The 25,320-nt window shown below is 44.0% G+C and overlaps 1 long non-coding RNA gene across 5 annotated transcripts in view; it reads right to left on the reverse strand.

The window, feature by feature from the left end:
• LOC311596124 overlaps positions 1–25,320 on the reverse strand; it is a 96,427-nt gene that overhangs the window by 54,203 nt on the left and 16,904 nt on the right. For 3 of the 5 annotated variants that reach the window (XR_014778716.1, XR_014778717.1, XR_014778719.1), the window contains one exon: positions 5,620–5,736. This is a non-coding gene — a long non-coding RNA (uncharacterized lncRNA). Of the gene's footprint in view, positions 1–5,619; positions 5,737–18,283; positions 18,517–25,320 lie in introns of all 5 variants that reach the window. The other 2 variants (XR_014778718.1, XR_014778720.1) reach the window with 2 other exon arrangements.

A 25,320-nucleotide genomic window follows, 5' to 3' on the forward strand; every position in this document is an offset into this window, starting at 1 on the left:
TTGTTTTGTTTTGTTTAGCTCTACTTTGCTTTGCTTTTCATGACAGGGTTTCTCTGAGTGGCCCTGGATATGCTGGAACTCACTCTGTATATATCAAGCTGGGCTTGAACCCAGAGATCTGCCTGCCTCTGCCTCCCCAGTGCTTAGATTAAAGGCATGTACCACCACCACCTGGCTGGACTGTGACTCTTAATTAAACTTCAGACTTATCTGGAGTTTACTAGGTTTCTCCTAATAGCATGTTCTTATTCTATGATCCAAAACAGAATACCACACTGGCATTTAGACCATTTTTATTATAATGGTCTAACTATATAGTAACTATATCTAGCATATATTAGATAGTTCTAGAAGCAAAACATTATTTTAAGTGTTTGTATACACATACACACATATTATTAAATCATTATATATTAAAACATATATTAAATCATTATAATGTTATGATGTCAGCATTACTCAATTAGAGTATAAAATTAAGGCTTAAGAGGTAAAATTGCTTGTTACATGTTACATAGATAACAAGGCCAGATGTCAAACCAACTCTATCAGATTATATGTAGTTTTCTCCAAGGTATTTTTCAGTGTTTTTATTAATCCTTTGACAATTTCATACCATGTATTTTGATCACACTCACCCCATCACCAACCTATTAATCAATACTATCTCAGAAATTTAAGTTACCAAGAAAGTCTTGACAGAAGAAATGGGACTGCAGTTTTTCACAGTAGCTTCTCCATGAAGATCATGACACAGACTGGACATAGCACCTGATCTGCTGGGCCCCCTGAGAAGGCCACAGGGGATGAGGGTTCCAGTACTTCTCGGTGGAGAGAAAAGTCAGCAGAACGCAGAGATGTAGGCATACAAGGAACACACGAGGGGCAGACGCATACCCAGTTAGAAGGAACGCAAGGGCACATACACACACACACACAAACCCATATGCAGTGGGGAATGCTAGAAACTTCCCAGAAAGAAACTTCTAAGCTGTGGCTTACAGGTGGAGGTAGGATTATCCAAAGTGGCAAAGCAGGGACCAGAAGGCTTTCTAAACAAGAACTGCACACACAAAGGCTGTGGGGTGAGAACGGGCCGAGCACATCATTGTGGCTAAAATACACAGTCTAAGGGAAAGAAGAGACTCAATGCTAGAGAAGAAGATACAGCCAGATCCCTAAGGGCCTCACAGGGAGCTTATGTAAGGCAGGGGTTTGTCAGGATCTGTACTGCACTACAGAGAACACCGAGGCATCACTGGATTGGCACACTTCTTCCTCACTTGTGTAAAATCATGTGGGCGGGGCTGCCTCTCCTCCATTCTCTAGCTACAAGAACCTAAAACATGAGGCCCGGAAAAAAAGAAAATAAATGTAATAGGTATGTTTCTGGGCCTAAGCAGTTAATGATACATGTAACTTCCACTAGTTTTTTTTTTTTTTGCTTGTTTGTTTGTTTGTTTGTTTATTTTAACATGGCTGCCCCAATCTTACTGTAAGGAAAAGTATGTGCCAGGATGACAAAATGCTATGAGAACAAAAAACTACACTCAAGAATTTTATTCACACAATGATACCTGATTTTTTTTTTTTTTTTTTTTTTTTTTTTTTGTGCTTTAGAGAGTTCATTCTGGGGCTGGAACATTTGCCAGGCATACTTGAGGTCCTGGGTTTAATCCCCATCATTGTAAAAAGAGGAGGAAGAGGGGGAAAACAAATACACTTATCCTGACTATCAGAGGAGATGAAAAGGCAGGAGAACAGCAGCGCTGCTTCTTCCCCACGGAGGAAGATAAGGGGACGCGAACTAGGGCAGTAGACATGGAGGCAAAGAGAATTGGATACATTTTACAAGGAAGATCAGAAACACAGTTACAGAGTGTGATGAGTGGCTAAGCATGAAGTCAGGGAAGAACGTTTGGAGGGAAGGTTAGGGGGGAAAAACGGGGTGCTTAAAGTTCAGACTTGGACTGCCGGGTGGCTGGCAGCAGGAGTCACTAAGAGTATCACAGTGTCCTGGAGGCCAAAATAAATGCAAACACCTGGATAATCCATAAAACATGGAGAAGAGGAAGGGATGTGTGGGGAAGACCCAGGACTGGAGCAAGACCCAGTTAACTGCTCCCTCCAAGCATCTGAAACTGGAACGGCAAGTAGGAGCAATGTAAGTGTATCTTTTGGAGACATCATCACTCCGGTGGGTCTCAAGTGTCCGTCTCTCAGGAGGGAGAGGCATGCAACCAGGATAGGAGACTGCTGCTTTCATAGCCACTGGTGTACAGCTACTACTTTCTAAATAAAGATGTGCATGTATATTTGATACAAATGCATGTTTAAAAAATAAAACAAACAGATGACCTGGTCTAGAAATTTCTGTCTTCTTCCAAGAGGAATCTTTACCCACCATCCCCCGGGGCATCCATTATGACTCCAAAGGATAGTGTGCCCGTGCTCACACCACCCACTGTACCTCACTGGCACTTGGCCCCTGAACTTGAGTCCCAGAAAAGTCAATGGGGTATTTTGTACAGGAGGCCACATTTGACTTAGATCTTGAGAAGATCACAGGTTTGCACAGGAGGAAGCATGTCAGGGGATGTTAAGGGCGAAAGCATGGAAGCACAATGAAGGTAGGTGGGCGGACAACACCGATAGCTCTGTTGGCAGCTTGAAGATGAATGGACGTCACTAGGGGGGCGGGGACAGAAGATTGACCAGGCAGCTTATAAAACTGTATTTCTTCAGTTTCCCCAAGGAAAGCCCACAGCCCATCTGCACCAGGGCTCTTCAGGTCTCAGTCCTTTTAAGTCTTCACGAGCGGTAGGTATTAGTGCACATTCTGTGGTGGTCTTCAGTTTGTGAGAAAGGCTTGTCTGAGAAGATAGTGAGACTGCAAGAGCTTCTTTGGTTCAGAGTTGGCCTCAACCAACTAGTCAAGCCAAGTGGCCCTTCTTCCTCGAAAGAATAATGGAGGGGGGAGGGGGAGGGTGCAGCAATGCCCAACCATTCCGGCTTACTGCTTAGTGCAGTTCCTGCCTTACTAAAAGGCCTCCAGTTCATAAGAAGAGGCAGAGGCAGGCGGATCACTGTGAGTTCAAGACCAGCATGGTCTACAAAGTCAGTCCAGGAGAGCCACGTCGGCACAGAGAGCTCTGAGCTCAAGCTACAGCTTTTTTTCTGTATATAAGCTTCATTGTTTGGGTACCGTCTTCTCAAATAAGGTAATTAGGAATTTATATATTTACAAGGTCACCTCTAATTCTAACCTATGGATAATATCCAGAATGTTCAAGAGCCTGCTAAAAACCGAAAGGAAAATAGAGAACTCTAACAGAAACAGGAATAGAAACAATTACCTAGAAACCTACAAGTAGAACATTATGATAGGCAGATTTGGGCCCAGGGGTCCCGCTCAAACTAAGGCACCAGCCAAGGACAATACAGGCGGTAAACCTTAAACCCCTACCCAGATCTAGCCAATGGGCAGAACAGTCTCCACACTTGAGTGGAGAGTGGGATATGACTTTCTCACGTACTCTGGTGCCTCACATTTGACCATGTCCCATGAAGGGGGAGACCTGGTAGCACTCAGAGGAAGGACAGCAGGTTACTGAGAAGAGACTTGATACCCTATGAGCATATATAGGGGGAGGTAATCCCCCTAAGCAACAGTCATAGGGGAGGGGAATAAGGGGAAAATGGGAGGGAGGGAAGAATGGGAGGATACAAGGGATGGGATAACCATTGAGATGTAACAAGAATAAATTAATAATAAAAAATTTTTAAAAAGAAACAATTACAGCAAGCACACAAAGATGTATTTGCTCTCATCAGAAACCAAAGAAATGCACATTAAAACAAGGAGTGTTGGGGTTGGGAAGATGGCTCAGTGTATCAGAATACTTGTTACAGGAGCAGGTGGACCTGCATTTGGATGCCCAACACCCACATAAAAAAGATGGGTGTGGCTGCTCATGCCTGCAACCCCAGGACAGATGTGGGCAGGACTGCAGGTAACTAGGCTAGCAAAACATCAGTGAGCTCTGGCATCATTAACATTCCATCCCTAAAGAAATAAGCAGGTGCACAGTCTCTCTCTCTCTCTCTCTCTCTCTCTCTCTCTCTCTCTCTCTCTCTCTCTCTCTGCTATCTGGTCTTCATATACATGGGCATGAATGTTCACACATAAACACACACACACCCTCCACATGCACAAACATGAAGAGGTGTCAAATTAGTCTTATTAGGTCAGAAAAACTTCGCTATATGGGCTGATGGGTATGCTGGCTGAATGACATCTAACACCTGTGCAATATGGCGTCTTGGAATGAAGCTGAGCAGAATGTTAACTGTAGGTCTTGGTGGCACACAGCTGGAAAGACACCAGCGCCCCACCTTACTCTGTAGATAAGAGGATAAGACAAGGGGGAGATTCACACCAGATGTCCCACTTCAACTGATGAGTGCTTAGCAGAACTGAAATTTCATCACCCAGGTCTTCCTGATAACCAACCGTGTTTGATATTCTCTCTCTCTCTCTCTCTCTCTCTCTCTCTCTCTCTCTCTCTCTCGTCAGAGAAATTAATAAACTATGTTTTCCAAATTTGATTTTATAAGCTCCTAATCTCACCCCCTCCTAGCTTCTAACTGCTGTCCCCTACCATTCAAGTTAAAAAAAAAAAACAAAAAACTATAGATTTGGCACAAAGCACCTATAAAAATTAATGTTAGAAAAAAAATGTCAAGCAGATCATTAAGGCTTTAACAGGATTATGTGTTCTTTGCAAGGAGCCAGATGGTGGAGATGGTGCCCTGGTCATCAGCTCTGAGCTCTGAAGAACCGCTGAGAGTGTGGGATGCTGCAGGGCAAAGCTGAGTGTTTGATAAGAGCCGAACGATGAAAGGACAGGAAGCGGGCCTGTTGGCTTCTTAAGCAGACCAATTATTTAGGCCAAGAGGTTAACAAATAGGAACAAAACATGCAGGTATGCCCCTGGTAACTAACTGCCTGTCACTCCCTGAACCCATTTTAGCTACTCTGAGCTCATTCCCAATTAGCATTCAGTAAACCCGGCCTGTTGTCCCTTTGATCCGACCTCCCTCAGAAATTGCTGATATTTTGTAATTCTTAATTTTCCTCCTTCTGAAGTTGGGAAAGGCCAGGGCACAAACTAGCAGCTCCTTGCCAGTCTCCCTAGACCTTGGCACATAAAGCCAGCAATTGGCTGAACCCTGAGAGGCTCCAGAACCCTGGGAGCCTCCCACTAAGAAGCTTCTCCGGATTACCAGTTCGCAATGGAAATCTCCTTAGGCTAATCTAGCCTTAACCCCCTGCCCCCACCCAACGCAAGCAGGAAGAAATTTACCACAGTGAGCAGTGGCAGTACTGACATGGGCATTCCATCTGGAGCTGTGTGAGCCTGAGTACATCCTAATCTCTGTCATGTTCATTTTCCCTCAAGTGCAAGTAGGGGCTGGACTCAGTCTGTGATGCTACAGTTGAGAGATTCTTTGTGTGAAGGGGAAATATAATCCATAGGTCCTCAAAAAAAATGGTGGCTTTGAGGAGATAATGAGCCTTCCCAGCACCCCAGTCCAAGTCCCCTCTTTCGTACGCACCATGGAAGCATCAGGCTCGCTCAGCTCCAGAACATCGGGCAAGAGCACCATTTCACTCCTCTAGGCAAAGGTTTGCTCAAGAACTCTGAAATCGCTTCTGCCTTCCATCTTCCACGCCTGTGAATATGAAATTCAAGACAAAAGAACGTTGGTTCTCCAGCCGAGAACGTTGGTTTCTCTCAGTTTTAGTGGGTTTTTATACCACTTAAGACTGAAGAATTTCTATTAAGAAACATTATTTGGGGTCTGAGGAGATTTCTGGGGGGGGGGGGCAGGGGGAGAGGGAAGTGCTTGCCATGCAAACATAAGGCCCTGAGTAGAGATCCCAGCACCCGTGTAAAAACCAGCACACAGCACACACGTGTGCATAGGGACCGAGCACTAACAGGGTGGGACGGGATCATCAGGGAGCTATCTGGCCTTCTGATCTAGCTGAGATGGTGAGCCCCAGTGGTGAGACAGGTTCAGTGAGCAACCCTGTCACTACATAAATAGGGTAGAAAGCAATAGAGAAAGATACAAGAGACAGCCTATGGCTTCCACAGACAAGCACACAAACACATATATACTTACAGATGCTCACAAACACTTATATACATACAGACACACCCAAACACATATAAACGTACAGACACAAACATATATACATACAAACACACAAACACATACATACAGATGCACACAAACACATATACATACAGATGCACACAAACAGACACACACAAACATATATATACATACAGACACATAAAACACATATATACATATAGACACACAAACACATATACATACAGATGCACACAAATGCATATACATACAGACACACACAAACATATATACGTACAAACACATATATATATACAGATGTATACAAACATTGTACATACAGAGACACACAAATGCATATATACATACATAGACACATAAACACATACATATCAGATATACATACAGACATACACAAACATATATACATAGAGACACACAAACATATACATACAGATGCACACAAATGTATATATACATACAGATGCACACAAACACATTCACACACACAGCATTTTTATTAGGAGTTTCAAATTATGGATATGCCAGTTACATTAATCTTATTGTTCTTTTATATATTTATTGAAATATTATACTATACCCCATAATTTATACAATAATCACATGCTAACTTCTTAATGACTTTTTTTTTTGAGAATGAGACAGAACCTTCCCTATGACCTTGAAGCTCCAGTGAAGAGTCACATAAGGAGATGCTAGCATAATATGCAATATACTATTATACACATGAGCTTTTTAGACCACAAAACAAAGGCAAAAACCTCCGAGCCTGGAGAGGACTTCCCCAGGAAAGAGACATCTGAGCTAAAGCATCAGCGGTGGAGGTCAGGGTGAGAACTTTCCAAACAGGGAATCATGTGCAAAGCCCTAAGGTATAGGGCCAGGGAGGAGCATGGCACACTCAACGGTTTAAGAAAAGAGAACATTATAGCTATAATATAGGCAGTGAGACAGTTGTACAAAAATAGAGGCAGAAAAACACTGGATCGTGTTATGGAAAAGATTTGATCTGTATCCTATAAACTGTGGAAAGTCATTGAAGAGTCTCAGGCTTCGGTGAGATGTTGACAAGCTTGAATTGTTTTAATTTTTATGGAGATATATATATATATGCAGTGCCCCTACCCCCAACAAAGCAACAACCAAATGGGAAAGCTGGTGGAAGAAGACAGAGGAGAGAGAGTAAGGAAAGGAAATGGAGACAGAGCTCAGCAGCTAAGTGCACTGGCTGCTTTTCTAGAGGACCTGGGTTGGGTTCCAAGTACTCACACAGAGACTTACAATCCACAGTCTATAACTCCAGTTCCAGTTCCGGTGGATCCAGCACCCTCTTCTGGCCCCCACAGGCACTGCACACACGTGCTGCACAGCCAGACAAAATACCCATACAGGTAAAGTAAAACAATAACAACAATAATCATAAATTAAAGAGAAGCATAAGGGAGGAGGCCAAATGAGATCCAGGTGTTCCATATGTACAACTGACTAGATGGTCTGGTCCTAGAAGGAACCTAGGGTGGCCAGAACTTTTTTTTTTTTTTTTAGACTTAGACTCACAGGGACATCATAGCAGAGCTATTGGGTAGACAACTGGTTGTATGCTCTAGGACTCTAAGCCATCTAAGGTGAAAATGATGAAATAATCATTAGAGAGCAGCTAACTGCAGCCACAATTCTGTGGGAGATCACCTGTGGAAAATCAAGAGCGAAATGGGCCAAGGAAAGCCTGGAGGGTGCCAATGTTTAAGCAAGGAAAGGATGGATTGATTACAAGTGACTGAGAAGAAAAGGCGGGAAGAAAACAGTCAACTTTTTCACACATTTAACAGATTATCTTTCATCAGCTCTGTTTTAAATGAGAAAAGCTGAAATCAGGACAGCTGCAGTCGACAAAGAAAAAGATAAAAGAGTAAAATATTCCATGCATACGATTAACCCCTGGTTACAATGCCTTTATTAAAATCCTTACTTGATAAGATAGGTTGCCTTAGTCGTTTACGAAGTTCCTACTGTACCACACTCCCCTTTAGGCAAAGGATGTTCCCATCACAATCGCTTAGAGGTTGGCCATGTGACCATGGGTGTGGTATGCACCATGGCCAAGCAGGAAGTTCACACACACACGCACACGCACACGCACACGCACACGCACATATGCACGCACGCACGCACGCATACACATGCGCTTCAGCTCTCTAAAATGTCTGCCTTCACCACAACCGCAAATGCTGAGGGGTCCTGGAGTGAAAAAGACACGAGTTGCAGAACCCACCCCAACAAAGCCTACCCAAGCCACTGCCATGCGGCTCCCAGGAGACCTGACAAGAAATCAATGCATGTGACTCAGGTAGACTCTGGATGTGGGTTGCTTGTTATGACGGCAACAGCTTGTTCTAGTCTAGTGTCCTTTATGTTGCTGTGATAAAACACTCCAAGCAAAAGCATCTTAGGAGAGGAAAAGTTTGTTTCCTCATACACTTCCAGGTCACAGCCAGTCGTGGAGGGAAGTCAAGAGAGACACCTGAAGGCAGGACTCGCTACTGTTCCAGGGCGCAAGGCACTCACACTGACCAAGGACGGACCACAGAGGATGCTGACCGCTCACTGGCTCACACATAGGCTGCAGCTTAGCTACGACTACCTGCTTAGGGGTGGTGCTGCCCACAGTGAGATGGGCCCTTCCAGTCCAGGCACTTGAAGCAATTCTAGAGTGGGTCAACTTGACAATTAAGGCTGACTCATCAGGATGCACCCCCCACTGTGAGGTTTCCTTAAAACTATCTAGCTATTTTAAAACTCCAGTAGGAGAGAGAAGGGATATCTAACTCAATCTATATTAGTACAGCGAGCACTAATACGCAATTTCTATTAACCATCTTTTAATCAGTGACAATTGTTTCTACCATTTTACATGACAAATCAAGGCTCGAATACATATAATACAGGTCCCAGGACCACAAAGCTGGCAAATAATGGAACTAGAACAAAATTTCATCTAATTCCAATGCACTTCACCCTCCAAATTGTGATGTTGAAGGGTTTTTCTAGAAATCGAACCTAGGTCCTCCCACACATAGGGTGAGCAGAGAGAGAGGGAGAGGGAGAGGGAGAGGGAGAGGGAGAGAGAGAGAGAGAGAGAGAGAGAGAGAGAGAGAGAGAGAGAGAGAGAGAGAGAGAGAGAGAACACTATGGACAAACTCTCAAAACGACATTGATTGTAGGACCTATTCACCAAAAGCTACAAGTCATGACTGAGGGAAAATAAGGCAGACCTGAATTACTTGAGGCCCCACCCATCTTGATTCAGTGGAAGCACAGTGCTGTTGTCATGGGAACGGTTTCCCCAGATTGATCTGTAAGCTGAAGCAGCACACACACTTCAAATAAAGTTGATTGTTTTGCAGAAGTTAGAAAGCTGATACTAGTATTTACATAGAAATGTGAAAGACCAAGAATATCCCCAAAACCCCCCCTTCCCCTCCCTGCCACCTTGTATGTGTGGTGATGTGAAAGCCAAAGCACAACCTTGGGCACCCTGACTTGGGCGCCATACATTTTGAGTTTTCATCTGTTTTTAAGACAGGATCTCTCACTGGCTTGTAGCTCACCAGGTTGTTTGGCCGGCTGTACAGTGGCCCAAACACCTATTTTCCTGGCTCCCCCAATGCTAGGACAACACATGTGCAGCCATAACTGGCATTTTTTAAAAAATGGGTTCTAGAAACTGAACTCAGCGCCCCATATGTTCAAGGTCAACTGAACTAGCTCCCTAACCAAACTTTTGCTTTGTGAGTGCTAAATTTCCCACAAAGCTACATAATAAAGACAGTGCTGTCCTCATCTGACCAGAAAGAAAAACATGTATACTGATGGAACAAGAGTGGAATTACAAAACAAAAACAAACAAACAAATGAACAAACAAAACCCTTATATTTAAGGTCAATCTATTCTCAACAAAAGCACCAAGCAATTCAAAAGAAGAAAAAGTAACTGCTTTGAGGGGAAAAAAAGTACTGAAACAATTGGGTATATGTGTGTATAAAATTTAATGGAAAAACTATAGCCTCAATTTTTTAAACTAACATATTTTATTACAACTTATTAACTGAGCGTACGTCACTTATAATCCAACTAACCAAAACAATAGTAAAAGAGGATTAACGGACACAATAACAAACCGTAAGGATATCATTTCGAGGAACAATTTTGCTGGCATAATCAGCAGGATTTCTTTTGTTGGAACCTGGAGTAACCAGAACCTGGAACATCAGCAAGAGCCCAGAGCCCTTAAGCCTTCCCTCAAACAGTTCTCTCTAGAGCATCTTGAAGTGGAGCGCTGAACAGCCAAAACTATCCCAAGTCTCCAAAAGCCCCACTTCCAGTTTTCAGCTCATTTATTTATCTCCTCCCAGAGTCTGGTCATGGGATCTTTTCAGCTGGCAACAATCAAGCTCCTGCACGAGGTGGTTGGTCTTCAAGTGGATTAACATCACCTGTTCTCTCACAAGACCATTCTGATCCCACACTTGGGATCCTAAAAAACAGGTTTATCTCTCCTTCAGAAAACCAAACTCACATCAAATAGAAAAAATTAACTTGAAATTAATTTCACCCCAAAATACAAGTGCTAAAATTATGAACGTTTTCAAAGAAAATCCAGGAGTAAAGTCTTTGTGATCCTGCAGGAAGGAAAAGTGTTTTCCACTAAAATTTAAGCATGATTCAAAAAGGAAAAAAAAAATGGTAGAGTACACTTCAGCAAAAGTAAACAATGCTTCAAAAGTCATCGCTAATAAAGTGAAAAAACATGGCATGGAGAAAATATCATCTGCAAATCACATGTCTAATAAGGGACTTAAAACCTAGGATATATTTTTTTAAAACTACTGTTGGGAGCTGAGGAAATCCTGAATGAATGAGGTCTGAGGGCATGTGTGCTGTTGACATGGGCACAGCCATGTCCAGGACCCTAACCTCAGACCCATGGGGAAAATGGCAGAGCCTTCTCTAGGCTAGACTCAGGGAAACATCAAAGGCTTCCTTTGTGTCCAAGTGTGAATGTTGATGTTGTGTGCAGAAAATGTCCACCCTAGCTCTCTCCCTCAGGATATGTACATCCTGAAGGCTGCTCCCCTATCCACACTGTTTCTACTAAGACGAGCCAAATCGGCCTCCTTGGTGCAACTGTACACCACAAACCCTGCCTCCTTGTTTATCTAAATGCAACCACTCTACCTCTCTGTTCAACCGCAGCGTATAAAAAGCATGCTGAGCCTTTGGGGATGCTCCGGCTCTCCTTCCAAGACCACAGCTATTTCTGTGTGTCTGTCTGTGCTTGTCTTTTCTTCATTCCCTCGCTGCCCCTAGTCAGGCCAAGCCCCAAAAGGCTGAGCAAAATGCTGCTAATCAGATAAACCAACTTGTAAAATTACAAGGCTTACAGAGAGACTAGACAGATGGCTCAGTGGTTAAGAGCACTTGCTGCCCTTGCAGAGGATTTGAGTTCAGTTCCTAGCATCTGCATGGTGGCTCACAATTACCTATAAATCCAGTTCCATGGGCTCTAACAACTCTTCTGGCCTCTGATGCACCTGAACCCACGAGGCACACAGACATGCATTCAAGACCACACACAAACTCATAAAATAAAAAAGTTAGTAAAAAGATTTAAAATGACATTTAGCCAAGAACGTGTGTAAATGGCAAAGGGGTACATGAAAAGATGCTCAACACGATTAATCATTAAGAAATACAAACATAACCATGGTGAGACATCATTTCTTCTGCCACCATCAGAATGTCAGGCAAGAGCAAGTGTCGATGGGGCTGTGGAGAAACAGAAAGTGGGAGAGCAGCCACTCTGGGAAGTAGGTCATTAGCTTCTTTAAAAGTTAAATGGCAGTTGCTTTATCCATTCTTCCTATTGGGACTCTAGGTGAGAAAGGAAAGGGAGAATGGGGAAATAGAAGGATCCAGAGGGTCCTAGAAACCTACAAGAAGAACATTAAGGCTGGCAGATCTGGACCCAGGCGGATCAGCTCAAACTACAGTACCAACCAAGGACAATGCATGCAGTAAACCTAGAACCCCTATCCAGATCTAGCCAATGGGCACCACATTCTCCACAATTGTGTGGAGAACAGGGACTGACTTGGACATGAACTCTGGTGCCCCCTATTTGACCACTTCCCCTTGGGGGAGAGACCTGGTGACACTCGGAGGAAGAGTAAGCAGGCTACCAGGAAGAGACCTGATAGGCTGTGATCTTATAGTGGGGGACAAGGTCCCCTTCTGTCACAGACATAGGGGAGGGGAATAGGATGAAAGAGGGAGGGAGGGGGAATGGGAAGATACAAGTGAGGGGATAACAAATAAGATGTAATCTGGATAAATCACTTAAATAAATAAAATAAATAAATAAAAAGTTAAACGGCAATTTACAAGACCTGAAAGGAGGAGGAGGACTGGTTGGGGAGGAGGAGGAGATCAGGGGAGGAGGAAGAGGAGGAAGTAAGGCCACAATACTGTATGAGCCTGTATAAATATGCCACAGACCCATTATACATATTGTTGATATATATTAGTAGAAACGTTTTTACAGCTATATACAATGCTCATACCAGCATAATTCATAGTGGGTACAGAGTGAAAACAAAGTAAATGTCCATCGACGAAGGGGCAGAAATGTTAAAAAGAAACATAGTGACTGCTGCTCATCCAAAAGAAAGAAAAAGGAGGGAAAGATGAGGAAGGAATGGATGGTAATATGACGAATTACTGATCTGTGCTTCAAGGATGACAGAAATGCTGTAAATAAAAGAAGGCAGACAGAAAGGATTATATATTGTATGATTCCATTTATATGAAGTGTCCTTAAGAGGGGAAAAAATAGAAACTGCTAATTTCAGTTTCTCTGGATTTGGGGCTCAAGCAGGCATTGATTATAGGCAGGCACAGGGATTTTTAGGGGGTGACAGGAGCGTTCTAAACATTAAGTGTGGCGACGGCTTAGCATTGCACAGCTCTGCAGATTTGCTGAAACTCACTGAGTTATGACAGACGATGTTTACGGTTTGTGAACTGTATCTCTTGTCATCTGTTCTTAAGTAGCGTTAATGAGTCTGACGAATATCACAAACAATGAGGAGAAGCTCTCCCTACAAAGTCTCCCTTACAAAGTGTTGCTTTTGATTCTCAGGGAAAGACATGATTCGCTTCCCCCCACCTCCCCCCAACCTCTATCTCACCCTAAAAGTAAGGTTCCCCAGCAGTCTGAGGCAGCTAACTCAGGCTGACTCTTAGAGCACCAGTTCTGGCATCCAGCAGCAAAGCTCACCTTGCAGAAACACTGTAAGTGTTATAAATACTTTAGGGCCCTGGGGAGCTCTGCCATGGCAGCAGTGACCTAGAGCATGCGACAACTGCCTGGGAGCAGACTGTCTCGAGTGGGTGGCAGGCATTCTGGCAAATACCTGTCTCTTTCGTAGCGCAATTTGAACCTTAAAGTATTTTATATTCCTGTGCTCTTCAAAAGCTAATCCCTACCAAGTAGTGCAGCCATCCCTCCCAGAAAAGCCGTCTGAGCAGGAGATTCAAACTAAAGTCACTTTCCTAAGCGTACAGGGCGGACTTCAGAGAATTGGAAAGTTGTCAACCTCACTGTACAATAACACCACCCTGTGAGGTCTGTTAGGGTCCTGTTCTTGGCATCACCCACAAACATCTGGGTTTAACTTCCCCAGAATGTGGCGTGGGTAGCATTGTTGCTTTTAACCTCTCCAGGTGACTCCACTAAATATCCAGGGTTGAGAATCACCAGGAAGACAGAGTCAAAGCAAGGTCCCCCTCCCCAACTCCAGCAGTTTCCTCAAAACACTAAGTTGTCATTGTGTCATTGTTTGTCATTTACAGTGTAGGTGTGGCCCATTTATCTCAGTGAATCCTTAAAGGAGACACCTGAAAAAAGAGCCAATGTCTATACCATTTGTATCCTAGGAGCTTCCTGTAGACTGTGGACCACAAATAAAACCAGTTGCCACCTAGAACAAGGACACGGTGTTTAACCTTAAAGGAAACAACCAGGCATGAATCTGGGCCGTGGAGGGATTATGACAATTTAAGGCAGAGTCCCCTTCTGGGTGGTGCAGTAGACTAGCTGAGCCTCACAGGGTGTCTAGAAATTGAACCTAGGAAAGAGACAAATGAAAACAATCATCCAGAAACCATAACTGCAATAGCTCTTATATCAGGCAATCTTTTATTTATATTTCAGAAACACCTTATTTTCATCATTTTACAGATGAGAAAAATGAGGGCTTTAAAGGTTTGTTTGTTTGTTTGTTTGTTTTTTAATGTCCAATTTCACAGTAAATAAGTAGGATTTGAACTCAAAATTCTGACTCCAAATTCCAGGTAGCCAGGCCCAGGCAGAAAGCCAGAAAGGAATCCATTACGAGTGTGTCCTTAAAAAAAAAAAAAAAAAAGTATCACGAGCTGGAGAGATGGATCAGAGGTTAAGAGCACTGACTGCTCTTCTAGAAGTCCTGAGTTCAATTCCCAGCAACCACATGGTGCCTCACAACCATCTATAATGTGATCTGATGCCCTCTTCTGGCATGAAGGTGCACATGCAGGCAGAGCACTGTATATATAATAATAAATAAATAAATCTTTTTTTTTTAAGTATCACATTTATTTGTGGGTGGGTGTGGGTGTGGGTGTGTGTGCGCGCGCGCGTGCGCACATATAGGCCACAGTATACATGTGGGAGTTACAAGAGTCAGTTCTCTACTTTGAGGGTCCTGGGAATGAAAGTCAGGTATTCGGCCTGTGGAGCTGATGTGGTTTTGTGGAAAAAAAAAAAAATCCAGTGCACTGAGGTTAGTTCCTCCCACTGGGAGCAAGAGGAAAAAACTGCCCAAATGGGACACCTGGGCCAGCCATAGAGTTCTGAGATATTGTCAAGAGAAAGGCAGTTACTCCAGGTATCAAGGTGATAGAGAGCTGGACCAAAAGCAAGCTAAAGGGGGATTTTTTTTTTTTTAAGAAAAGAAAGATGAAAAGAGAATCCAATAGGTTAGCATGGGGAGGGAGGTACAGACCTGGGGACACCCAGGGAGAAGCTTCCCGAGAAGGCTGGGTGCCAGCTAGAAGGTGACTCCCTAGTGTGTGCCTTTGCTCCACCTGGCAGGACTCTCCACAATGATGTGAAGGGCAGATGAGCTAGAAAGCAGACTCTGGAGGAAGTTCCTTCATAGAATTCACTGAGACAACGCAACAGGTAAGGCAACCGTTGGGGAGATAGCTCAGTCAGTAAAATGAGGCATGAACACACGCATGAACGCCTGTGTTCAGAACCACAGCACCCACATCTTTAAGAAACTGGAAAACTTCTCATCTGGGCTGAGAATGCTCTCTCCAAGAGCCGAAGGCCACCTAAGAAAACAAGCAAACAGAACAAAACAGCAGGCATGAGAAGCCTTCTTTTGAGTTGTTGGTCAGGGTTGTCCAAGTGATTCCCCAAATATACAAGCTATTGACACTCCCCTTGGCTGCTCCCCAGAGGTGGAAGGAAAGTCCTAATTGTTGCATCCACCATGCACTGCAGACACTGGGTCCAGTGGCCCCTGATTTGAAACTCACCTGAACACCTCCTCCCTGAGGAGTAGCTTTCATGGTACCAGAAAGCATCACACAAGCTTCCAAAGGAGGAAAATAACCACCGATCCCCCTTAGCTATGACACATGGACTACAACAAGCAGTACCATGGCCTGAGAGCCCTAAAGGTGCATAAGTGGCATGTATGCCTTGGCGGTAACCAACAGCTCTCTAACTGGCCTTCAGGCCCATTGGACAAGAGGGAAATCTTGTGTGGTACTGGAAACCTAGCCAACTACTAAAACTAGTGAAGCCATGGGTCATGGCAGCTCATGCCTATAATCCCAGTGCTGGGGAGACAGAGATAGGAGCATTACTGGGGCTTGCTGGCCTACCAATATAGATAAAGCAGCAAGTTCCAGGTTAGTGAAGACACCCAATATCAACCTCTGGTCACCATGTACAACACACACACACAGAGAGAGAGAGAGAGAGAGAGAGAGAGAGAGAGAGAGAGAGAGAGAGAGAGAGTAAGCAAGCAAGTAGTTGCACTACCTGCCTTGGCTGGATCATGGGCTTCAAAAAGCTTAATTGAAATCAGAAAGTACAGGGCACCCAGTGTGAGCTGTAATCTCAGGAGCTTGAGCACAGAAAGGTCCGTGAAAGGTGCAGAGAAAACATGACTCCAGCAAGGAGTGAACACATTGCTACCAGAGAAGAAGGGAGGGCTGACTAATACTTGTGGTTCTCTCAAACTTTACAGTCCAACTGAACAAAGCCTCAATTTTTTAAGCTTCTCCCTGTAACACTACAATAAAATCACCACACAGATTAAGAAGAAACTGGGGGAAAGTCAGGGACTGAGGGAAAAGAACAGAGTTAGAAGGGAAGGAGAGAAAGGCCTTATCCGCATAGGAATTCCATGCAGGCAATTTAATCCAGACACAGCACATTTCCACCAGAGGTATCCTGTGTGCTCCCTAACAAGGCCGACTCTGCCATGGAACCTGGGCTCAGGACAGTCGTGAGCCCCTAAGGACAATCATGAGCCCAGGCACTGCCTGCTGCCTGTGTTCTCAGAGCCCTGCACTACAGGACAACCTCATAGCCAGAACAGAAGTCATGAGGTGAGCTGAAGTCTTGAGTCATCAGAGAAAGAGGGAATAGTAAGTACAGTGTAACATGGGTGTGAAGATGAGGCAGATGCCAGTTCAAATACTAAACTTATTTAAGCCTCTGGGGAGTCCAGTTCCTCATCTGTGAAGCCCTCAAGGACTGTTGGGAAGGGTAGCCACGCAAGGACCATACCTTTCCTCCCTGATGACTTTTAAAACTGAGCACCTTAGAAGAGATCTTAAAACGTTACCACAAGTGAGCACAAGAAGCTGGACACTGCTTGGAGCGGCCCCAGGGAGCTCTTAGGTGTTGCTCTTAATGTTCTTTTTCATTCACCGGGAAATATTGTGCTGACGCCCACGGCCCTCAGGACTTCACATGTGCGTTTCTTTCTGAACAAACACACCTATGTCTATCATATCCTTGCAAAGTCATGCCCTACCTTCAATTTCCCATACAAATACTATCACCACCTTAAAACTTCCCCAGACTCCAAAGCTACAGCCCACACCCACTGCCCGTACTGGCCCACAGAACCTGAACAAAGTTCACATTCAGATCTCACTGAGTTATGATGGCCAAGCTCGCGTTCCCACAGAGCAGAGATTATTCGTCTTTACAACCCCGGCACTTAACAGCATGCCTAGGGCCTGGCGAGCACTACACAATTGGTTGAGTTAATACATTCCATATGTAAACTATGAAAAGTACAAAGTTGATTTTAAAGTCTTATTGCTGTTCTTCTCAAAAGCCAGCTTAAATCAGAGGAAAAACACTTGACTCTGGTTTAGTTTTCCTTTTTAATATGAATCAGAATTACTCATCTTAATCCCCCACCTTACCTATTAACTTAGCTAGGAATTATAGAATTCGTCTCATAGAAGAAATATTTGCTAAGGGCACCAATAAGACTGTCTCTTAGGGGCAATGTGAGTCAGTGAAGCAAATACTAATATACATAATGTTTCCTAAAAGAGTACTTTCAGAATATGGCATCTTTTGTCAGATATATATATCCCTGCTTGGTTTGATAGTCTACAGACCATGTCTTGGTGTGTGTATATGTGTTTGTGTCTGTGTATGTATGTATACGTATAAGTATGTATGTATGTATGTATGTATGTATATATATATATGTGTAAAATATATAACTTTCTGAGTAGAAATTACCAATTGGGTTGCTTCAACATAAAATATGATCCTCACTTAAAAACAGATTGTATCTCTTGATATGTTATTTAACCTTTTATTGATTCTTTGTGAATTTCACATCATGCACCCCAATCCGACTCATTGTTCCATCTTCCCATATTCGCCCCCCACCTTTGCAACTGCCTCCCTCCAGAAGAAAACAAAAAATAAAAATATAAACATCATCTCACCATGGAAGCTGCAGTGTGTCATGGTGTATCACACAGTACACCCTTCTGCCCAGACAGCTTTACTTGCTAACGTTCATTGCACTGAGTCATTGGTCTGGTTCGAGGCCTCTCTCTGGCTTCTGCTGTACCATCAGCACTGGATCCTCACTGGGGCTCATCTCAGGTATCCTGTTGTCATGGAGATTCTGCGCTTTGGTTCTGGAGGACTGGCCCCTTCACATGCTCCAGCAGTTCTTAGATGGGGTAGATGTTGGGGTGGGCCAACTCAAAGCCCTGGATCTGGGCCTGGATGAAGGCTGAGCTGGTCAGCCCACCTACACCCTCACCTCCTGCACCTACACCACCAAGGTGAGCTTTCCAGCACTACCCCAGGTAGCTCTCCCAAGTGCTGCACAGGGCCTGCTGTGGGTGGGGGCATGAGGGGTAGAGCCAGCTCCCCCATACTCACTCGGTGTTTATATTTTTAGTCACAGTTCTGATACCAGGGTAAAAGGCACACTCTACATAAACATACTACCCGAAGTTTTCCATTTACGAGTCCTTGACCGTCATTCCCGTTTCTTGCCATGTGCCATGCCTTAATTTACCTTTTCATTCAAACCTGAGACTACAGGTCTCAGCACCACCACGCTTGATGGATGCCTCAAATTCCTACTAAACTAACACTTACCATTTAGTGTGTGGTTCTATATGTCAGACAAGCTATTACAAGTTTTATGTATGCCAGAACATCCTCAATCTCAGACACTCTATGATCAAGTGTTATAAACATTCTCATACATGTGTATTAAAAAGTGATAGAACCAGGCTTGATTCCACTACAGTTTTTAACCTAGGAAAAACATGCCTCTAATTAGCTCATTACATAATCATATAATAACTCCATTAGTGGATTGAAGTGATGGCTCAGTCAGGAAATGATCACTGTGCAAGTGTGGGGACCTGAGTTTGGATCCCTAGGACCTACATAGAAAGCCTAGTATGGCAACACTTGCCTGTAATCTCAACGCTGGGAAGTTAGAGGGTTACTTGGCTTCCTGGTCAGCCAAGTTAGCCTAATTGGTGAGCTCCAGGTTTAGCAACAGACAGACCCTACTTTAAAACTAAGGTAGAGATTAATTGAGGAAGATTCTGGCCTCCATGCACACATGCACAAATGTGTATGCATATATGTAAACAAATATGTGCATCTGCACACATGCACATACACAAAATAACTCAGTGGATTGCATATTGACTCAGAAGATGTCTCAAGTTGATTTCAGACTATTTAAAACCTTACAGTAATTCGTGGCTTTGTTCTGTGATAACAGGCCAACTTGAGGGAAGGCAAAGCTGAGAGGTAGAAAAAGATGGACCTTCAAGACAGTCAAGCCTTGCTAACAGAGTACCAGTCATCTTTTGAGTCACGTGAACACTAAAGGACATTTTGTTATGACTTAACACAAGTATTTATGTCACCCAAAGCCTACCCTGAAATCTTAACACCCACCCCCAGTGGTGGTGTTAGAAAGTGGAGTGTGTGGGACTCTATGAGGCCATGGGTAGGAGCCTTTATGAGCAGGACAGGCACCCTTATAAAGGAGAGACCCCTTGCCTTTTGGTGATGTGGGAATAGAACAAAGATGGGTGGTCTGGGAACCATAAAACAGACCCTTGCCAGACCACTAACATGCCATAGACTTGCTCTTAGATTTCCCAGCCTCCAACTCTTGGAGGAATGAATCCATGTTGTTTGTAAGACACTTTGTCTATAGTACTTTGTTGTAGTTCTTCAAATAAACCATTTGGCTTTTCAAACTGTTGCTTGTAACCTGGAGCCTTGTCTGATACAGAATGAACACTCAAAATGTCATATTCTAAGTAAATGGATGGCTTTGTTGTTATGTTGTTGTTGTTGTTGTTGTTGTTGTTTAGTCAGGGTTTCTCTGTGTAGACTTGGCTGTCCTGGACTCAATTTGTAGACCAGGCTAGCCTCGAACTCACAGCAATCCGCCTGCCTCTACCTCCCTGAGTGCTGGGATTAAAGGCATGCACCACCACCCTCAGCTATGAATGTTTTTAAAAAATGCATTTGAAACAGGGTCTCACTATGTAGTTCAGACTAACCTCAAACTCAATTCTGCCTCCCAAGTATTGAGATTACAGGTGTAATCCTGTTAGATGACTTTTTGAAGACCCCCAAATACCAAAACTAATTTATTCAAATGAAGGCCATCATTGTAGAGTGAATCGAGATGCAAATAACAAAGGACAGAACTCTGATAAGATGCCCCCAGTGTATAGGACTGCATAAGCATTAACCTGCATTTTAGTTAATGCACATATTTAGAAAAATAATTTCACATTTTCATAATTTTGTATTTCCATAGACAGTAGCACAAGCCCAAGGGATACAGCTGGGGGCTGGTGAGATGGTGAAGCGCTCAGGAGCTCTTGCTAGGTTCAGTTCCCAGCACCCACAATTCACAACCACCTTTCATCTCTAATTTCAGCCCCGGAGGATCTGATGCTTCTTCAGACTTCTGAAGTCAGCTTCCTGCACGCACGTGGTACATAGACCTACAGTCAGGCAGACACACAGATAGATAGGTAGATAGGTAGATGGATAGACAGACAGACAGACAGACAGACAGACAGACATTTTTAAAAAGATTTGCTTCTAGGATCTGGGAAGAGGACCTGGTGAGTAAAATGCTTGTGGCATTAGGGTGAGGATCTGAGTTTGACTCCTCAAAACCCACGTAAAGTCAGATGCGGTCGTGGATGTCCATAATCCAAGTGCTCCTACAGCAAGGTGGGAGCCATAGACAGAATTCTCAGAAGCTTGCAAACTAGCTTGCCTGGTGCTCACAGTGACATACAACAAAGAGTCTACCTCACACTAAGTACAAAGTGAGGACCAACTCATGGTTGTCCTATGGCCTCCACACACATTTGGTGGCACATATGTGCCCTCACTCACACCCACACACATACGTACATACACATGCACAAACACATGCACATACTAAAATTTAAAAAAAGAAAAGAGAAAAGGCATTTGCTTCTGCTCTTACTCAAACTACATACAGCATCTTGCCCTGTCCATTAGCTCAAGAGAAGTCCTTGCTGGACTTCGGTAAGTAATCGACCTGTTATTCCTGAACTAACAGACTGCTCAGTCCTCAGCAAAATCAGTCCTGAAGTCCTCAGCTGCTCAGACAAGTTCCGTGGTAGGCTCTACCTTTGGCCTCAGTCTCCTATTCCCAGCCCTAACTCTGTAGAGACTGCAGTTTCTCTCCTGGGACAACAACTTCATCCCCAGTCCATGACCCCTGGCTGGCATAGCTGCTCAGACTATTACACCAGTGGAATCAGGTCACAAGACTTTGCTTACAGCAAGCTTGTAGTAAAAATAAAATATCTCCCTTTGGAGCTGTGCCATTTCTCTCGCCGTGAGTGTAAGAATATCCATGGCTTTGGGGGCAGTTTACAGAAGGGAGATACGATTAGCACCGAGAAGTTCCTCGTTTAGGATGGCAAGCTGAGACGGCCTTTGTCAACACAGCCAGGGAGGCAAGGGAGCCGCTGTTGTTTGCCCACTCCAGTCCTCTTCGACATTGCTGAGCTTGGACTCCACACAAGGCTGGCCTTTCTCATCCTGACATAACTGCACGTGAGAGAGTGAAACGGGGGTTAAAAGCTCACAAGGGTAAGTTCTGGCAACACACAGCTGGACCAACCTCAGAGGACCTGAATCCACAGAACAAGCCAGCCCTCGATGAAAGAAATCGAGGAAGCAACAGAAAGCTCTGCAGCGGTGCTGTTAGAGGTACCGGGGGAACATTCCACTAGTAATAAAAATAAAACTTCTCAAGAGGAGCCTATCTCCCCATCATCTTCCTACTGTCACGGAGCACAGATGGGCTATCAATTTCATGCCTGACAGTCCCCCCGCCCCAGACACCCCCCAAAACTGTCTCTCAAGTCTCAGCCTGCCTTGCAGCCAGCCATTTCCCCTTGTTTCTTTCTCTGAAATACTCTCCCGTCTGTCCAGTGCTGCCCGATCCTTACCAACAGCGCATGACATGAAGCTATCCTGGAAACGAGCCGGACACTAAGAACCTGGCTCTTAGGAAGCTACAAATGCATGTGACCGTTTCTTTCCTTTGTCACCCAGGCTCACTGAAATGCAGACTTGGATGGGAATCTGAGACCTGAAGTCAGCTACCCTGGACTGTCTGTTGCTGCATGTGACTTTGAAGCAACCCCTCTGTTCCTTTACCATGAAACACATTAACGGCCATAGCTTATTCGCCAGGGTGTGCCGATGATTAAATAGAAAGAACATGTTTTATTATTAAAAAAAAATTAGCATTCCAGGAAATGAGTTCCCCAATCCTGCCAGCTTTAATTTTCTACATTTGCTAGGACGTTATGAATATATGATCCAATATCGCTGCAAAGGTTCGATCATCTACTTAAAGACACAATTTGTTTTCCAGAGAGGCCACTCTTTTTCAGTCTTGGCTAGATTCTTCAGAGTTGGTTTTTCTTCCTTCCATACCGAGCCATCTGATCTACCAGCCTGTGGTAGGGCACTTCCTGAACTGGAATTCAGACTTTGTACACCTTCGATTCTAACTCTGAACTCAATCTCTCAGACTATGCGCCACATCAAATTTCTAAACCTCAGTTGACCGAAGTGCAAAGGTATCTCTGATCTAAGTGTCCCTTCCTTGAGTGCATTCCTGAGTCTCTCAGTACTAGGTAAGTACTGTACCAATGAGCCACACCCCTAGCCCATATGTGACCTTCGAGAAAACTTTCCTGATCAGCAAAGCAGAAGCCTGATGATAAATGAGTTTGATCCCCTGGACCCATATGGAAGAGGGAGAGAACTGACTCCTGCAAGTTGTCCTTTGACTTCCACAAATGCATGCACAAATACATACTACATACATACATACATACATACATACATACATACACAGAGAGAGAGAGCATATACACATGCATAAACACAATAAATTAATAAAATTTAAAAGAGGACAAGAAACAAAGAGGTCTATATTAGAAAGGGAACCTTTGTAGAATACAAGACTAAAGGAACAAGGAATCAAGGTAAGTCCCTAGAGCACTCAATAAAAATACCAAAATTTTTCCTTCTAAAATAGCCAGAGCTATTTTAACCACCCAGGAGGCCAGGTGGTTAAGAGTGCTTGATGTTCTTACAGAGGACACAGGTTCAGTTCACAGCACCCACACGGCACTTCACAACCATCTGGAATTCCAGTTGTAGAGGACCCAACACCCTCTTCTGTCCTCCCAGAAATTAGGCACTCATATTGCATACACACTCATATACATAAAGCAGAAATAAATAAAACTTTTTAATTAGCAAGTTGAAGAGCTGGGGATATGGCTCAGCGGGTAAAAGTGTTTGCTGCACAAGCATGAGGACCTGAGTTCAAATCCCTAGAACTCATATTTAAACCCCACCCCCCAAAAAAAGCTTACTATGGTCCTAAGCATTGGCTATCCTAGTGCTTTGAAGACATAGAGGCAGGAGCATTGCTGGAACTTGCTGGTCACCAGCCCAGCTCCAGGTTCAATGAAAGACCCTGTTTCAGTGGAATGACACGGAGCATAATAGAGCAGGACAAGTGATATCCCACCTTGACCTCAGCATGTACACATGGGCACACGTACAACATATACATCACACATGTGCACACACACATATACACACACATGTGCGCACACACATGTACACACATACACACATGTGCACACACATGTACATACATGTACATACATGTACACACACACAAATAAAATTAACTTTAATTAAAAAAATAAGAAAGCAAGTGAGGCCAGGTGTGGTGGCACACACCTTTAATTCCAGCACTTGGGAGGCAGAGGCAGTCGGATCGCTGTGAGTTCAAGGCCAGCCTGGTCTACAAAGCTAGCCCAGGACAGCCAAGGCTAACACAGAGAGACTCTATCTCGAAAAACAAAAACAAAACAAAACAAACAAACAAAAGAGAAAGCAAGTGAGGATTTTGTGAGCACACAGGGATCCACTTATTTGCAACAACAACAACAACAAAAAAAGCATTCCAAATTAATCCCTTTCATTTCTAGGTAGAAGGATATCAGTAAACTATATCAAAGACTATAGAGAGAGTTAAGGGGATGCAAAAAAAGAGGGTGGTGAAAACAAAGTGGGGACTGAGGAGATGGCTCTGTGGGTGAGGAAGCCTATGCAGCTGTGGGAACTGGAAGGACCTTGCATGTAATAAAGTGGTTTGTGGCTGCCAGTGGCTGGCCCACCTCTGGGAAGAGGGAGGGCCATGGCTAAAAGGATGAGGAAAAGCAGAGGGAAGAGTGTGCTACCTTCCTCGTAGAAGACCCAGAGAAACTACATTTGTTGCCTACTCTGCCTGGTATAAGATCTGACAAAGAAATCAACTGAACTGTCTTCCTCTTCTTTATTCCAAAGGAGTTTAGCTTCACTAAAGCTGGTAAGAAACTGAGAACGGCCACCGTCTATGTGCTCAAATTAGGAGGTTGAAATGTACACAAAGAAAAGCCCATAAAACATTTTCCACTGGTTCCTCCGTGATGGTCCACTGCATCTTGTTTAACAAACAGCTCATCCACGTGTGGCCAGAGAGGAAAATAACCTCAAAGGCCAGAGAAGCCATGGAAACTACACGCTCAAGATTGGATTTCACAAACGGACAGTCAGGCACCACCAAACTGGGTTCAGCAACCTGCCTGTGGCTTCTAAGTCCCTAATCTGGTTCTATCTATGGGTCAAGGGAAAACCTAGAAATGCTATACGGTCACCAAACATGAAGCTATTCCCAAGGGATCCAGGATGCCAGCCCCAAGACAGCAGTTTTCCTTTCGCCTCTATATTCCCTGCCTTGGAAGCAGGTTAGAGCATCCCTAAAGAGGATCAGGGCACCAAACATCCCAGAACAACCAGGCCGGATGTTGAAATGCTCCAGACAACTGAAGATATGACCTCAGATAGGAATGTACTT

This window comes from Acomys minous, assembly GCF_964271855.1.
Source record: "Acomys minous genome assembly, chromosome: 1".
In the NCBI taxonomy this organism is placed as follows: domain Eukaryota; kingdom Metazoa; phylum Chordata; class Mammalia; order Rodentia; family Muridae; genus Acomys; species Acomys minous.